The sequence below is a fragment of the Bacillus rossius genome, chromosome 7 (genome assembly GCF_032445375.1).
Source record: "Bacillus rossius redtenbacheri isolate Brsri chromosome 7, Brsri_v3, whole genome shotgun sequence".
In the NCBI taxonomy this organism is placed as follows: domain Eukaryota; kingdom Metazoa; phylum Arthropoda; class Insecta; order Phasmatodea; family Bacillidae; genus Bacillus; species Bacillus rossius.
The window spans coordinates 15,380,889-15,388,679 of record NC_086335.1 but is presented as its reverse complement, the minus strand read 5'-3'; the positions used below and the strand labels follow the sequence as shown (position 1 = coordinate 15,388,679).

The following is a 7,791-nucleotide window of genomic DNA, read 5'->3' as shown; positions in this document are numbered from 1 at the left end:
TCTTCTGCCACAAAATCATTACGTAGATTAAGGATATTTCTATCAGTACTGAGACTAAATAAAGAAAAAAAAGTATAATTCCGTTAAAATGATATTATGAACATTTAATTGGTTACTAGTCAGCAAACTAAATGGTGTGACTGCAAAGTATATTGTCACGTGCACCTAGCCGGTGCCACCGCCATTTCTGTCACGATCCACCTTCAGAGGGGGGGGGCGAGAATCGTAGCTCTTTACATAGAAACAACTCGCTTGGCATCAACTAGTCTTAACTTCATAAAATACTTTACTGTACCTAGGATCATAGGTTCGTCATCCCGTACAGGATGTCTGGTGAGAGCTGAACTAAGGAGATTTTGCAAAATAACATAATACTTAATTAAAATTATTTTATTCTTAAAGTCAAATACTCAACATCATTTTAAAGAACATTTAAATAGCGGGATTACAATTTAAAACAATAATCTCTTTACTTCCTTAACGATTGAACGACCTTACAAGAGAGAGAATGAGAGAACTTCACTAAACACTTCCCTAGTCCTTCCGAATACCTCAAATCATAATTAATACTTAAAATTAAAACAAAGATAAGTCCATACTCACATTTTCCGAAAAGCCTTTCTTGATCGATTACTTTAAAAAAAATAACGTAGGGGCCTCTCCTGCCCTTGAAATCCCGAACGAACATTACATTTTAAAAACTATGACGCGTGACCCCTGACGAGGGCCATAGCCTCCGCCCGAAAGCTTGACGACTACATTATGACCTAACTTAAATTAAACGACTCGTGGCCTCTGGCGTCGACCATAGCTTCCGCCCGAAAGCTTGAATTCCTACATCACGAACGAACTAACAACTCGTGACCACAGGTGAGACGCATAGCCTCCGCCTGAGTGAGCCCCGAGTCACCACTCACTTGCGCTTAAATTCGCGCGCCCTGCCGCGCCTACCATAACAAAAGCTCGTTATTGAAGTCAAATTTACTAAACAACTAACTAGAACATCTGGGAAGACTACCCCCCCTCTACCCCGATGTGCAGGCCACACCGCGCGGCTTGTTACGACAGCGCGCCCCAGTAACTGCGGCCCGTGGCTGCGCCAGCGCGCGGCCAAACAAACAAACAAAATTCTGCAAGCCCGCAGCGCGCCGCGCCGGCCCCGTGCCCCAATTACATGGTCACGCCACTTGCGCTGACGAGTGAACAGAGCAGCCAGCCCAGAGTCCCGTCAGTAAAGTCCCTAAATTTGATTTCAACAACCCTGCAAAATTTCAACCCGCGACATAACCCTCCCCTCACAGAGCTCGAGCCCCATCGAGCTACCTCAAAATTACAAATTGTCTTTTTCCATTAAACCATAACTATAAATTCCTCATTTCACAAAAATAATAATTTTCTTAGTTCCTTGCTGTCTGAACATACATCTAAATTCTGCATAAGATTTATTTTAAAACAACAAGTATTCATAAAATTAAATGTAAAACTTTTATCTGGTTTGTTCTCACAGGAACCTTCAGAGGCTCGAGTTCTCAATTCTAAAAAAATTGTTCTGTTAGTGAAGCTCTCTTTACAAATTAAATTACTGTTCTTAGTTTCTCAGTATTCGTTAAACAATGTGCAAATTCTTGATAATTATTATTATTTTTTTTTTTTTCAGTTTCCGTTTATTACCATACTTCTTTCGTTCTTCAAAAAAAAATTAAGTGTCCTTACAGTGTTTCAATTAATTAAACTCTTATCTCGTGAAGGTTGGTGCAACTCCTCGAAGTCAGTGTTGTCGAGAAGAGTAGCTCCCTGGGCTGGCCATCAGCAAACACCACTCAACTCCAACAGCTACTGGACTGGCTTCCAGGGCAGCTCACAACTTCTCCCCACATCTGCTTCGGAGTTGTGCCATCCTCATCACGAACAGATTACAATTCTGAAACATCATCAACAGGCATTACCATCACGCCTGACAAATACAAAACTAACTACTAAACTGCAATCGATGGGCAAGGATGCAAACACACAAAAAAATAAAATTAATTAATTCAACTGCTAACATAAAGTATCCCACCCTTAGCATAATCTAATCAGGCAAATAATTTGATAGGAAAAACTTAAGGAAGGGAAACATGACCTCCAATGATTTTCCCTAACTCTTGAGTCTTGATCTTCTCTATACAGCAAATAGTCCCCACGAAGTAACTGGGTTGAAGGTCAGTTCACATGACCCACCCATAACCTCTTCTACTCTTCTTTTCTTCTGGGGGCAACCACAATGCCCACCAATCTCTCTCCATGGTGCCGAACCAGCTATCCCATGAGAGTAAACAACGTAGTCAATAGGAGCGCAGAGGGGAAACACCAATCTCTGGCTTGTCGAGTCATAAAACTGCTTTATCTTCTTCTTCTTCTGAGTAAAAATATCTGACTAACCTTGCTTCTATTCTTCCAAACAGTAAAAGTTCATCAGGTATCTTCATGAAAGAAACATTCTAACTAATAATTCTTCATTTTTCTTCTTCTTTATTTCTGTTAGTTGTAATAGAAGGCCATGTTAGGGAGGTTATAGGGAAAAAGAGTGGCCAATTCCCACCCCATCACCCACCTAGATCATGACTAATTAACTTTTAAATTTTCTATTTCAAACAAATAAAAAAAACATTTTTTTATTCAAACTTTTAAATTATAATTACTTTTACTTCATAACCTCAAAAGCTAATCAATAATTCTAAATGAAATTGTGATTTACTGCATCCTTGTTCCATCCGATCTGTTTGTTTATAACCTTTCTTGTAAAGTATAAAATTTTCAAACATTACTAATTAAAAAAAAATTAAATTCTGGTGTCCTTTGAGTTACAATTAACTTTACTATTTCTTAGCTTGAAATAATTTAAGTTTTCAGAACTATTTCATTGTCTAATTCACAACACTTAAAAATCAACTCAAAACAACAAATCATCAAAATCAATAAGATCATCTGACCTACCTATCAGTACTGTGAACTTGAACTGTTCGTACACATTTATAATAAGCTATTGTATTTAAATTCCAACCTAAATAAGGTTTAAAAAAAACTACTAATCCCTCTGTAAATTAAGAAAATTAACTTTAAAAATTAAACTTAAGGTATTAGTTCTTTTTGACAGCTACCACAACTCACTAGTTCCATCACATTACTATAACCTAAAAAGTTCTGTAAATAATGTTTATAACAAAAAAAAACTCCAGTTACTGTCTTCCATAAAAAAAAATAAAACTTTACATGACCTTATTAATCTCCACTTGTAAGTCCATGGCTGCCAGCTTTCTCTTCTCTTGAATCTTCAGTCTTGGCTCTTGTTTCAGTGATCTTGTATCTTGTCTCTCGAACTCTTGTCATCTTGTAAACTGGACTGCTGCTCAGCTCATCTTAAGGAATCTGTAACAGTTTCAAAAATACATGTTAATTTAAATTACATAATTCCTGTTCTTTGGTCCTAAAAAAAAATTGTATTATTAGTACACATTACCCTGAAACAACATTATTATTCATTGTTTATTACTTAAAAAAAATGCTTTACCATAAAATCCTTTTTTGTTCTTTTCATTAGGCCTATTTATTTTCCTTCTTCTTAATTAAATTCTGCTTCAAATGTTAATCCTAACTTAAGACCTACCATCTATTTATTATTCATTACCTACATTATTTATGTTACCCTAAAATTCCCATAAGTTTCTAATACTTCCTATCAAAGACATTCTCTCTAAAAAAAAATTTACTTGTGACTCTTAACTTAACAAACTTAAAAAAAACTTTTACACTAGACTTAACTTATTATTCATTCTTAGTTACTAAATTTCTATATGTAAACTTTAGTACTTACAAACAAAAACTGCCTATTTCTCTCTACCTCTTAATCTCTTTCAATTATTACAATAATAATGTTACCTTGCATCTTTAAACTTTCTTCTTTTCAATTAAATTAGACATCTCATAACAATAAAAATTCTGCCTATACTCTTCTTATGGGTGTACAAACCAACAACAAAATTTCAAATTCTCAAGTTTCCTTATATTTAAATTATGCAATGCACATAACCTCTGTGGTGCCTGTACCCTTTTAGGCCTACCACCTTCTCCTCTCACAGCATGACAACTCTTATTCCTCGGGGTCTGTATTCACTGTTACAAATCAAATATCTCAAAAAAATTAAAAACAAATTTATTATTTTAAGAAAACAAAAATTTACATTGAATTTACTATGGAGCCTGGAAATCTTAATGTCTCACAGCAGCTAACATGACTAAATCCCATGGAACCCCAGGTTTACCTAACCTGTGCCCAAAAATTTAAGCATACCAGGCTTTCCCTGCACTGGTTTTACAGCATCACACACTATTTAGGGCCCCTGATCTGCCATCAGTCCCAAGGAGTTTTCCCACAACCCCTCTACACAAGCGCCTACCGCATTCCTCTCAATTGGCTATCGGTTTTACGGCATTCTTTTGGGATCCGACCATCAAGTTAGGGCTAATCGAACACTAAACCTCCATACTTCCAAACTAATGTAAATCAATTAAATTTTCTCTGTAAATTCTAAAAATCAAAAAAAATTATTCCAACATGCCAAAGAAACTTCCAAAAAAAATTCATAATCTTATCTTCAAACCATTAAAATAAAAATAAATAGATTACTCTGTTTTCTCCTTAATAACTGTAAACTGTCAACAAATATCATGTCGTAAATTTTAACTATGCTTACTGACTCTTAATCATAAAATCTCATTTGTCCTAATTAATAAACAACCGATTTCCTTAAAATCTCACTGTATCTCTCACACTCAAACTTCACTGGCTGAATATCTCAATAAATTCAAAAACAATTATCTAAACTCTTAAAGAAACTCCTCCCCAATTATTCAAATAAATTACTTCACCTTATTTTATTTCATTACTTAAAACACCTTACTCAAAAAAAATTAATTAATTATCTAGCTATCTTCCATTATTATTTATTTACCGAACAAAACTTTCTCCTAAATTAATTTAGTAAAATTCAATTTCACATTAGGCAAGTACACTAACTCTCTACAGCAATGTTTCTCATTTCCCTCCTTCCTAACTGAATCCAATCATACTTAACCTCCAGGGAATTTACCTCACAAAATAACCAAAAATTTCACTGTAGTGCCTATCTGCTATAGGCCCACTACACAGGGGGCTCTAACCCCACCAACAAACTTCATTGAAATGGTACCCTATCCCATACAGGATAGCCACTTCGGTACTACCATGGGGAACTCCTGCCCCAAACTACTCACAACTCTCAGGATTCTCCTGACCCTTAATTCCGTAGTCAGCCCATCTCCTATGGTCTGCGCTACAATTCCCTTTCTTCCCAGGGACACAACGCCTCACCTTAGGGTCCCTCGCCCTAATGAAAACATTAATTTTGTCTCTCTGTTCTTTTGGAGTAAATTCCCTCTACACACAAAATCTAGCCTTCCCAGTTTTCTCAATGCTTATCGATTTTATAGTGTACCTCCTTATTACTGTTTACAAATCCCAAAAAATATTTTTAAAACCGAGGTAGGATTTAACTAACAAAACATAAACAACTTACAACGAAACACTTCTAGCCTATACATCATACCATTCTTAAAATAAATTACTTACATACTGAAAGTTCCTCTTCTCCTAAAACACACTTAAATTTAAATTTATTTAACCAATAGTCTATTTTCTTATCGCTAAGTTACCGTACAGCTGATCAAAACAAGGTCACGGCCTGTCCACGTCTCCGTATGAGCCCGTGACGTCACCGAATTCCATCAGGTGCGCCAACCCTCGCTTGCGGTTCCTCCGTTCTCTGCTAGGTCTCAGCACCTCCCCGTCACGTGTTCATTCTGCCACGTCCACTGACGTGTCGTTCTGAAACAACTCTCAACATTTTTCTTATTAAAACCAAACATCACTATAAATTCTATAACTCTCTTTTACATAAACTCTCGTTTTCTCTTTAATTCCTTTCTAACGTTTATCCTTCCCTCGACTGATTTAATTCGTACGTCTCGTCTCCTACGCGCACGAAAACAAAACAAACTTCTCTTGAAAATAATTCCTATTTACGACAAAAAACTTTATTTTAAATTATAATTCTCTTAACCTACAATCTTAAAATGAACTTCAATTAAATTAAACCACTTGCATTATCTCTATTAATCATTTAAATTATAACGTATTCTCCTCACGTAAAAATCCCTGATAAACTCAACGACTTAAAACAACTTATCACTATAAACTTTATCCTTACAAGTATACTCAAATAAACATATGTTACGTCAAAAAAAAAATCTCAAAGACTTCCTCCACTTAGATTAAATTCCGTAATCCTCTCCTCAAGTAAACTCTTAATAACCTGCTATCAGAAGCTGAAACTAACTTAATAATAAACATAAAAATCTACCTCTCTCTCTCTCCAGAAATAGAACCTACCCGGCGCCTCCACCATTTCTGTCACGTGCACCTAGCCGGTGCCACCGCCATTTCTGTCACGATCCACCTTCAGAGGGGGGGGGCGAGAATCGTAGCTCTTTACATAGAAACAACTCGCTTGGCATCAACTAGTCTTAACTTCATAAAATACTTTACTGTACCTAGGATCATAGGTTCGTCATCCCGTACAGGATGTCTGGTGAGAGCTGAACTAAGGAGATTTTGCAAAATAACATAATACTTAATTAAAATTATTTTATTCTTAAAGTCAAATACTCAACATCATTTTAAAGAACATTTAAATAGCGGGATTACAATTTAAAACAATAATCTCTTTACTTCCTTAACGATTGAACGACCTTACAAGAGAGAGAATGAGAGAACTTCACTAAACACTTCCCTAGTCCTTCCGAATACCTCAAATCATAATTAATACTTAAAATTAAAACAAAGATAAGTCCATACTCACATTTTCCGAAAAGCCTTTCTTGATCGATTACTTTAAAAAAAATAACGTAGGGGCCTCTCCTGCCCTTGAAATCCCGAACGAACATTACATTTTAAAAACTATGACGCGTGACCCCTGACGAGGGCCATAGCCTCCGCCCGAAAGCTTGACGACTACATTATGACCTAACTTAAATTAAACGACTCGTGGCCTCTGGCGTCGACCATAGCTTCCGCCCGAAAGCTTGAATTCCTACATCACGAACGAACTAACAACTCGTGACCACAGGTGAGACGCATAGCCTCCGCCTGAGTGAGCCCCGAGTCACCACTCACTTGCGCTTAAATTCGCGCGCCCTGCCGCGCCTACCATAACAAAAGCTCGTTATTGAAGTCAAATTTACTAAACAACTAACTAGAACATCTGGGAAGACTACCCCCCCTCTACCCCGATGTGCAGGCCACACCGCGCGGCTTGTTACGACAGCGCGCCCCAGTAACTGCGGCCCGTGGCTGCGCCAGCGCGCGGCCAAACAAACAAACAAAATTCTGCAAGCCCGCAGCGCGCCGCGCCGGCCCCGTGCCCCAATTACATGGTCACGCCACTTGCGCTGACGAGTGAACAGAGCAGCCAGCCCAGAGTCCCGTCAGTAAAGTCCCTAAATTTGATTTCAACAACCCTGCAAAATTTCAACCCGCGACAATATTAATATTAATGTAAGTTATTCCTCACAAAAATTCACAATAATTTAAGATTTTTAATCTTAAGGAAGATTGCAATGTTTTTAATCAGATACTTGACTACATATATTTTTTTAAAGAAGTAATAGACAATTTTAACTGTGCCAAATAAGCAAGCACTTGAATTTGTCTAACAT

The 7,791-nt window shown here is 36.9% G+C and overlaps 1 long non-coding RNA gene across 1 annotated transcript; it reads right to left on the bottom strand.

The window, feature by feature from the left end:
• Positions 1-378: 378 nt before the first annotated feature.
• On the bottom strand, positions 379-7,612 carry LOC134533687 (uncharacterized). Its single transcript, XR_010075365.1, has 2 exons — positions 5,648-7,612; positions 379-3,408 (listed from the first exon to the last, which is right to left on the bottom strand). It is a non-coding gene; the product is annotated as an uncharacterized LOC134533687 (long non-coding RNA).
• Positions 7,613-7,791: the final 179 nt, after the last annotated feature.